This window comes from Arachis ipaensis, chromosome B6 (genome assembly GCF_059453495.1).
Source record: "Arachis ipaensis isolate K30076 ecotype BB chromosome B6, ASM5945349v1, whole genome shotgun sequence".
Lineage (NCBI taxonomy): Eukaryota > Viridiplantae > Streptophyta > Magnoliopsida > Fabales > Fabaceae > Arachis > Arachis ipaensis.
Window position 1 is genome coordinate 45405097 of NC_142441.1, and position 10081 is coordinate 45415177.

At 37.3% G+C, this 10081-nt stretch overlaps 1 non-coding gene across 1 annotated transcript; it reads left to right on the top strand.

Moving 5' to 3' along the window:
- Positions 1-591: 591 nt before the first annotated feature.
- LOC148555392 (small nucleolar RNA R71) lies at positions 592-695 on the top strand. The gene has a single exon (XR_015886484.1). It is a non-coding gene; the product is annotated as a small nucleolar RNA R71 (small nucleolar RNA).
- Positions 696-10081: the final 9386 nt, after the last annotated feature.

The following is a 10081-nucleotide window of genomic DNA, read 5'->3' on the forward strand; positions in this document are numbered from 1 at the left end:
GCCATAATTCCTTCTATCCGGTTTAATTGATCTTGAAATTGTTGGTTCGGATTAGGTTGGGTATGTTGATTAATTTGGCCATGATATGATGATTGGGGGTAAGTGTTTTGTGTGGCTTGGTATGATCTTTGGTTGGAGTTTTGTTGGTTTCCCCACCCAAAGTTTGGGTGGTTTCTCCAGCCTGGGTTGTAAGTGTTGGAATGTGGATCATATGATTGCCTTTGTTGGTTTCCCACATAGTTAACCTCATCCCAATCACCTCCTTCAATGCCTCCTTCCTCTTGATCTTGTGTGTGTATTGCAGCCACTTGCTTTGTTTCTAATTGCCTGGTAAGCTCTGCTAGTTGCTTGGCAAACACCTTGTTTTGGGCTAGAATTGTATCAACCTGGTTCAGCTCCATGACTCCCTTAGTGTTGTGCCTTTCTGATGCATAGTAGTACTCATTCTCAGCCACTGTCTCGATCACTTCAATGGCTTCTTCCACAGTCTTTTTCTTGTTCAATGAACCTCCTGATGAATGGTCTACAGCCTTCCTTGATTCATAAGAGAGCCCATCATAGAAGATGTGCAATTGCACCCAATCATGGAACATGTTTGGTGGGCATTTCCTTGTCAAGTCCTTGAATCTCTCCCATGCCTCGTAGAGAGTTTCACCATCTTGTTGTCTAAAAGTCTGAACCTCAGATCGAAGCCTATTGACCTTTTGTGGAGGGTAGAAACGTGCCAGAAACTTGCTTTCCACCTCATCCCATGTTGTTAGACTCCCCCTTGGGAATGATTCCAGCCACTTAGCTGCTTTGTCCCTAAGTGAAAATGGGAACAAAAGCAGTTTATAGGCATCTTCCTGGACTCCATTGGACTTCACAGTGTCACAAATTCTCAGGAATTTTGTGAGATGTTGGTTTGGGTCTTCATTAGCACCTCCTCCAAAAGAACAATGATTCTCCACAAGTGATATTAGCTGTGGCTTGAGCTCAAAATTGTTGGCCTGAATGGGTGGTTTCTGGATGCTACTACCACAATTCCCAGAGGTTGGGTTTATGTATGAACTAAGAACCCTCCTCTCAGGAATGGCATTGTTTCCATCAGCTCTCTCATGGTTGTGAACTTCTCTATCCATGTTGAGATCTAGAGCTTCCTCAAAATTGTCCTCAGATTCTCCTTCAGATTCCTCTTCTCCCACTACTCTCTTCCCTCTTGCTTCCCTTCTAAGTCTATGAAGGGTCCTCTCTGGTTCGGTATATGGAGGAGTTGATGTCTCTCCTCTCCTACCTGTCATACAAGAACACAGCTCAAACACAAACAAGTGAAATACTCTTGGTTAATGGAAGAGTATGGTTAGATCAATTGAGGAATTAATTCAAACAGTTAGTGAGTCAGTGAGTTAGTTGCATGAATTTAAAGGCATAAAGAAGGAAAGCATGTAACCAAGTGCAGAAATTAAAATTCAACAAGTATCTAGAACAGAATTAACAAAGCAAGAAAAAATTGCTCAATCTAGTTAGCTTCCAATTTGAGAATTGTCAATCGAAAACCAATCCCCGGCAACGGCGCCATAAACTTGATGCACATAAACGTGTTATGCTACGATTTAGGAAATTGCACGATCGGCAAAATTCCTTCCGGCAAGTGCACCGGTTATCGTCGTCAAGTAAAAACTCACAATAGAGTGAGGTCGAATCCCACAAGGATTGGTTGAGTGAGCAATTCGGATTAGAAGTGTGTTCTAGTTGAGCGGAATCAAGATTTGAGATGAGAATTGCGGAATGTAAAATTGGCGGGAAAAGTAAATGACAAGGAAATTAAATGGCTGAATCTTAAATTGCATGAATTAAAGAGCAGAATGTAAATTGCTGAAATAAAAAGGGAATGGGGATGATTGCAAGAATTAAATTGCAGAATGTAAAGAGAAAGTGGAAATCAGAAATGGGGAATTCATTGGGTTTAGGAGATATTGAAATCTCCGAATCAAAACATGTATATCTCTTCCTCAACCAATGCATTCATTGAATTTTGCTTGGCAATCTTATATGATTGGATCCCAATTCCTTGGTTCACCAATGCTCTCTAAAAACAAACAAATTCCCAATCCCTTGGTTTAAATGTTCATAAGAAGAGATGATGCTTGATCACTGATTATACCACACAATTTCATGAACCACAATTTGGTAGGATTACATGTCACAATATCCATCCAAACCCCAATCCAATCCACTGTGAGAAAGCTTCTCTAGCATGAATCCTCCATTCCTTTCCCAAGGCTCCGAAGGATTCCAAGTATGAGTAGTTTCTTTCCCAAGACAACTACTCAATGGAATTAGATCGAGAAGCTTTCTAACAAAATTCAAGAGAAAAGATTGAAGAAGAAGATAAACTATTATTGATTCATTGAATTACAATAGAGCTCCCTAACCCAATGAAAGGGGGTTTAGTGAATCATAGCTCTGAATTCAATTACAAAGAAAAGGAAAACTAGCTAAAAGTGAAGTAAAAGTCCTCTCTAACTTAACTTCTATCCTATTTATACACTTTCTATATTGAGCTTCAGTTGTGCTTCTTGGGCTTTGAGGCCTTTCCTTGCTTTCCTTTTGCCTTGGGTTTATGATCCATAATCTTGATGAGGTTGTTGATCCAAATCCTGTAACATTTATTGAGCCAACTTAGTGATAATCAAATAATGACACATGACTCAATAAATTGAGATTTCAAACTCATCAATCCTTCAGGCCCAATCCCATAAACCATGATATTCAATTGGGTTTCATACCAAAGTAAGTTTAAGTTAATATTTGTGCTCAAAGACTAACTTAAATCACAATATTTTTGGCCCAGAAACCTTTTTCAAGAGTGGCGTTTAAGTTGTAGTTTAAGCTTAAACTGCAGCTTAAACGCCAGACACTTCCAGTGAGGCCTTTTGTAGAAGCACGTTTAAGCTTCAGTTTAGGTTAAACTGAAGCTTAAACGTGGAAATGGATGAAGGTAGCCCTGGAGAGTCATTTAGTCGAACACGTTTAAGCTTCAGTTTAAGGTTAAACTGAAGCTTAAACGTGGAGATAGGAAGGGCAGCCCTGGAGGTCGAACACGTTTAACCTCCAGTTTGAGGTCAAACTGGAGGTTAAACGTGGAAAAGGGTGGAGGCATACTGGAGGTCGAACACGTTTAACCTCCAGTTTGAGGTCAAACTGGAGGTTAAACGTGGAAGCTTAGAATGGTGGCCCTGGAGGTGTCGAACACGTTTAACCTCCAGTTTGGGGTCAAACTGGAGGTTAAACGTGGAGATGGAGAGAGCAACCCTGGAGTAGAAAAGCTATCGAACACGTTTAAGCTCCAGTTTGAGTCAAACTGGAGCTTAAACGTGGAATGGCTCCCTGGTACTCTTCCTGGTTCTGGCGTTTAACCTCCAGTTTGAGGTCAAACTGGAGGTTAAACGTGGAACTCCTCCCTGGGTGGCATACTCATTCTGGCGTTTAACCTCCAGTTTGAGGTCAAACTGGAGGTTAAACGTGGAATGCTCCTTAAGTGAGGCTTTTCATTCTGGCGTTTAACCTCCAGTTTGAGGTCAAACTGGAGGTTAAACTTCAATCCCAGCATTTCTTATCCTTCATGATTTTGGCGTTTAAGCTCCAGTTTAGGCTTAAACTGGAACTTAAACTCCACATGTGATATTCAAGCTTCCTTTATTGATTTTGTTGCTTCCTTGCTTAGCCTCTTCTTCCCTGAAATCATCCAAACAATTGCATCAAAGTCTTGCAAAATTTCATGAGAAATCTTTCATTCATAGCATTTAAGTAATATAACTAAAACTCATGGAATTTGCATCAAAATCATATTGTTTGGATGGTTCATTACTTTGTTCTTCATTTAACCATTTTTGGTTACTTTAAGCTCAAGAAAATGCATAAAACAACTAAAACTAACAGAAAAATGCTAGTGAAACTAGCCTATGATGCCTTGGCATCACAACACCAAACTTAATACTTGCTTGTCCCTAAGCAAGTCCTGAGTTATTTGAGAAGAAAGTATGAAACAGAAAGCAATTATATTGGCTATATTAGCAAGCATTTGAAGTTCATCAGAAGGGTTTTATGCAGAAAGTTGCAGCATCACTTTTTCATACTTATCAGGTAGGATTATCACTTTTTCATTGCATCCATCAAAAATTGCTATGTCCTCTTGTTATTCTTATGTCTTTGGCACTTTTCTCTTCTTTGTTTTTCTTTTCTTTTTCTTAGAGCTTCTTTTGCTCCTTGTTTGCTTAGTGTCATGTGTTGCACAAGCCTTTGGCATTTTCTTTTTCTTATCAGTGCACTACACATATCCACTTTAGGCATTTTAGTTCACATTTCTTCTTGAGACATTGGTGCCCAGCACCTCTTTGTGTGACTAAATGTTTTGTATTTAGGTTGCTCTTGATAATGGACTTTTGGTTGATAATCCCGGGTTAGTTAACCCAAGTTACCAAGTGTTGAAACACTCCTCAGAACCTATTCATCCAAGCATATCCTTAATACATAAACACCATAGGCATTTGTCTCAGAAGTTCAAACCATTGGTACCTAGCTTATTTTCTCAATTTTTTTGCTTTTTGGTTGCCTTTTTCCGTGGCTTTTTCTTTTTCTTTTTCTTTCTTTTTCATGGCCAAAGACATTTATTCATCAAGATCCATAGACAATTTTTACTTTCTACATAAAAATTGATAATTCTACACTCTAATTTTAGTGATCTGACTAACAATCAAGCATGCATACCACCACTTAATTCTACTTGATTTGTCACTAATTTAGCCAAGTTACTTTTGTTCAAACTTTTCTTTTATTTTTGGAAACAGAACAAGCATGGCACACACTTGATTAAGAAGGTGAAGTTATATCCAAACATCTAGGCATTCACTTTATTCAAAGCAATTAACAAACACACATACTAAAAAAACGACTCATAAAAAAAAACTCTACATAACACTTAAATGACTTATGATGAAAACATGTTCATAAAGACAATTCACCAATTATCATTTGATTATTAAGGAACGAGACCACCTCTTATTTATTGCTTGGTTCTTCTTAATTCTTGGGATCCTGCTTCTTCTTGCTTCCTGCCTCTTTTTGACTACTTGTGCTTCCTTTGTCTTTTCTTATGAGCTTTTTCCAAAATCCAGCCTTTTTCATCGTTTCTTCCACTCCTTTTTCAAGGATCATTGCCTTGTTTATTTCTCCTTCTTTCCTCCCTTTGAAATACTCATCATAAGCTGGGAATGCTGGGTCCATCTTGTGTAGATGTTCCCCTATGTAGTTAAGCTTGATTTGCGAACTGATGTTGTAATCAGCTTGGACTGAGTATCTTGCATTTTGTAAAGTGGTGGCTTCCTTGATTGCCAAGACATTGGCATCTTGGTGTTGGCATATGTGGCTGAAGGATTCCTGTAAGTGTAAATTTTGTTCCCTTTGCAGATCAAAGAATCTTGATTCAAAGTTCCTTTGCATATCCATCATTTTTAGATGAAAGTCTTCTTGTCTCTCCTGAGACCTCATGTATTGTTGAGACATTCCTTCCATGATTTCCTGCATTCTGCTCATATCCATGGGGTCTCTGGGAATTCGTTGTCTTCTTTCAGGAGTTGCTTGCTCTTCTTGCTCTTCTTCTCTATCTTCTCCTTCCTGTCTTTCTTGTTCTGCTTCTTGCTCGGCTTCCACTTGTTGCCCTTCTTCATTTCTTCTTCTTGTATGTCTTGGAGGAGTTGGGCCAAGAGTCATTCTGTGTGCAGTTATGGCCAGTCCAGGATATAGCCAATTAGGTCTTTCATCCTCAAGTGGTACTTGGGCATCGATGCATAGTCTAATGATAGTGCTAGGGAAGTGAAGCCAGGATTCAGGGTCACTTTTCTCACTAAACTCTTGTATCTGTTCAGCAATGAGTTTATGAACTTTGATCTCCCCTCCAACCATAATGCAATGTAGCAAGATGGCTCTTTTAGGGACTATTTCTGAAGAGTTTGCAATGTAGCAAGATGGCTCTTTTAGGGACTATTTCATAGAGGGATTCACCTTCTTTCTGTCTGAAGGTTTGAACATCCGCTCTAAGCTTGCTCAGCTTTTGAGGAGGAAAGAACTTGGCTAAGAAAGCCGTGACCAGCTTATCCCAAGAGTTCAGGCTGTCTTTGGGTTGAGAGTCCAACCACACTCTAGCTTTGTCTCTTACAGCAAAAGGGAAAAGCATGAGCCTATAGACTTCAGGATCTACTCCATTAGTCTTAACAGTATCACAGATCTGCAAGAATTCAGTTAAGAACTGAAAGGGATCTTCAGATGGAAGTCCATGAAACTTGCAGTTCTGCTGCATCAGAAAAACTAGCTGAGGTTTCAGCTCAAAGTTGTTTGCTCCAATGGTAGGAATGGAGATGCTCCTTCCATGTAAATTGGAATTAGGTGTAGTAAAGTCACCAAGCATTCTCCTCTGGATTGTTGTAATTTAGCTTCTCTTAGTTTCCTCTTCAGAGTCCTTTCAGGTTCTGGATCAGCTTCAACAAGAATGCCTTTTTCTTTGTCCCTTCTCATAAGAAAGAGAAGAGAAAAAGAAAAGAAGAGGAATCCTCTATGTCACAGTAAAGAGGTTCCTTATTGTTAGTAGAAGAAGAGAAGAAGAAAAAATTCGAAGACAGATAGAAGAGGGGGTTCGAATTTGGTGAGTGATGTGAGGAAGAGATGTTAGTAGATGAATAAATAGATAGAATAAGATGAGAGAGGGAGAGGAATTTCGAAAATAATTTTTGAAAAAGAGTTAGTGATTTTCGAAAATAGTTTTTGAAAAAAAAGTTAGTAATTTTTCGAAAATTTTTAAAATCAAAGATTAAAATAATTAGTTAATTAAAAAAATATTTTGAAAAAGAGGGAAGATATTTTCGAAAATTAGAGAGAGAGAGAGAGAGAGTTAGTTAGGTAGTTTTGAAAAAGATAAGAAACAAACAAAAAGTTAGTTAGTTAGTTGAAACAAATTTTGAAAAGATATTTTGAAAAGATAAGAAGATAAGAAGTTAGAAAAGATATTTTGAAATCAAATTTTTGAAAAAGGTAAGATAAGAAGATATTTTTGAAAAGATATGATAGAAATTAGTTTTGAAAAAGATTTGATTTTTAAAATCACAATTAATGCCTTGATTCACAAGAAATCACAAGATATGATTCTAGAACTTAAAGTTTGAATCTTTCTTAACAAGCAAGTAACAAACTTGAAATTTTTGAATCAAAACATTAATTGATGATGTTATTTTCGAAAATTTGATGTAAAATTAAGAAAAAGATTTTTGAAAAATATTTTTGAAATTTTCGAAAATAACTAAAAACATGAAAAAGATTTGATTTTTGAAAAAGATTTTGAAAAAGATAAGATTTTTAAATTGAAAATTTGATTTGACTCATAAAAACAACTAGATTTTAAAAATTTTTGAAAAAGTCAAATCTAATTTTCGAATTTATGAGAGAGAAAAAGGGAAAGATATTTTTTGATTTTTGAATTTTTAATGATGAGAGAGAAAAACATGAAAATTATGCAATGCATGAAAATTTTTGGATCAAAACAATGAATGCATGCAAGAATGCTATGAATGTCAAGATGAACACCAATAACACTATGAAGATCATGATGAACATCAAGAACACATTTTTGAAAAATTTTTAATGCAAAGAAAACATGCAAGACACCAAACTTAGAAATCTTTCATGTTCAGACACTATGAATGCAAAAATGCATATGAAAAACAAGAAAATACACAAAACAAGAAAACATCAAGATCAAACAAGAAGACTTACCAAGAACAACTTGAAGATCATGAAGAACACCATGAATGCATGAATTTTTCGAAAAATGCAAGATGAATATGCAATTGACACCAAACTTTAAACTTGACTCAAGACTCAAACAAGAAACATGAAATATTTTTTATTTTTATGATTTTATAAATTTTTTTTCTTTTAATTTTTTTCGAAAATCATTTTGAAAAAGAAAAATAAGGATTCCAAAATTTTTAATATGAATTCCAAGAATCTTATGCTCTTTAGTCTAAAGCTCCAATCAAAGGGTCAGGCATGGCTTAATAGCCAGCCAAACTTTAGTATGTAACTCAGACATGACACGCCTAACATGCCCTACAGAAGAATTAGATATGGCTTTACAGCCAGCCAGGCTTCAACATGCTTCATGAAACACTAGAATTCATTCTTAAAAATTCTGAAGAAAAATATATTTTTGAAAATATATTTTTTTATTTTAAAATTTTGTTGAAAATAAGGGAGAAATTTTTGAAAGATTTTTGAAAAATTTTTGAAAACAAAACAAAAAGAAAATTACCTAATCTGAGCAACAAGATGAACCGTCAGTTGTCCACACTCGAACAATCCCCGGCAACGGCGCCAAAAACTTGGTGCACGAAATTGTGATCTCTGGTAATGGCTCCAAAAACTTGGTGCTCTAATCTCAATTCATAATTTGTCACAACTTCGATACAACTGACCAGCAAGTGCACTGGGTCATCCAAGTAATAAACCTTACGTGAGTAAGGGTCGATCCCACGGAGATTGTTGGTATGAAGCAAGCTATGGTCACCTTGTAAATCTCAGTCAGGTGGATAATAATTGATTATGGAGTTTTCGAAAATAATACTAATTAAACAGAAAATAAGGATAGAAATACTTATGTAATTCATTGGTGAGAATTTCAGATAAGCGTGTAGAGATGCTTTCGTTCCTCTGAATCTCTGCTTTCCTGCTGCCTTCATCCAATCAATCCTACTCCTTTCCATGGCTGGCTTTATGCAAGGGCATCACCGTTGTCAATGGTTACATCCCCTCCTCTTGTGAAAATGGTCCAAATGCTCTGTCACAGCACGGCTAATCATCTGAGGTTCCCGATCATGCTGGAATAGGATTCACCCTCCTTTTGCGTCTGTCACTACGCCCAGCAATCGCGAGTTTGAAGCTCGTCATAGTCATTCAATCCCAAAGTTCTACTCAGAATACCACGAACAAGGTTTAGACTTTCCGGACTCTCATGAAAGCCGCCATCAATCTAGCTTATACCACGAAGATTCTGATTAAGAGATCTAAGAGATACTCATTCAATCTAAGGTAGGACGGAAGTGGTTGTCAGACACGCGTTCATAAGGAATGATGATGATTGTCATGTTCATCACATTTAGGTTGAAGTGTGAATGAATATCTTAGAAGCGGAACAAGTTGAATTGAATAGAAAAACAGTAGTACTTTGCATTAATCTTTGAGGAACAGCAGAGCTCCACACCTTAATCTATGGAGTGTAGAAACTCTACCGTTGAAAATACATAAGTGAAGAAGGTTCAGGCATGGCCGAGAGGCCAGCCCTCAAACGTGATCTCAGATAGCATACAACTGATCAAAGATACAATCTAGGATGTCTAATACAATAGTAAAAGGTCCTATTTATAATAAACTAGCTACTAGGGTTTACAGAAGTAAGTAATTGATGCATAAATCCACTTCCGGGGCCCACTTGGTGTGTGCTTGGGCTGAGCTTGAAGTCTACACGTGGAGAGGTCATTCTTGGAGTTGAACGCCAGCTTTTGTGCCAGTTTGGGCGTTGAACTCCACTTCTCAACTTGTTTCTGGCGCTGGACGCCAGAATTTGGCAGAGAGCTGGCGTTAAACGCCAGTTTGCGTCATCTAAACGTGGGCAAAGTATGAACTATTATATATTGCGGGAAAGCCCTGGATGTCTACTTTCCAACGCAATTGGAAACGCGCCATTTTGAGTTCTGTAGCTCCAGAAATTCCATTTTGAGTGCAAGGAGGTCAGAATCCAACAGCATCAGCAGTCCTTCTTCAACCTCTGAATATGATTTTTGCTCAAGTCCCTCAATTTCAGCCAGAAAATACCTGAAATCACAGAAAAACACACAAACTCATAGTAAAGTCCAGAAATGTGAATTTAACATAAAAACTAATGAAAACATCCCTAAAGGTAGCTAGATTCTACTAAAAACAATGCCAAAAAGCGTATAAATTATCCGCTCATCACTATTCCGGCTACAACAAAATTGCAGTAGATCCCCAGGAT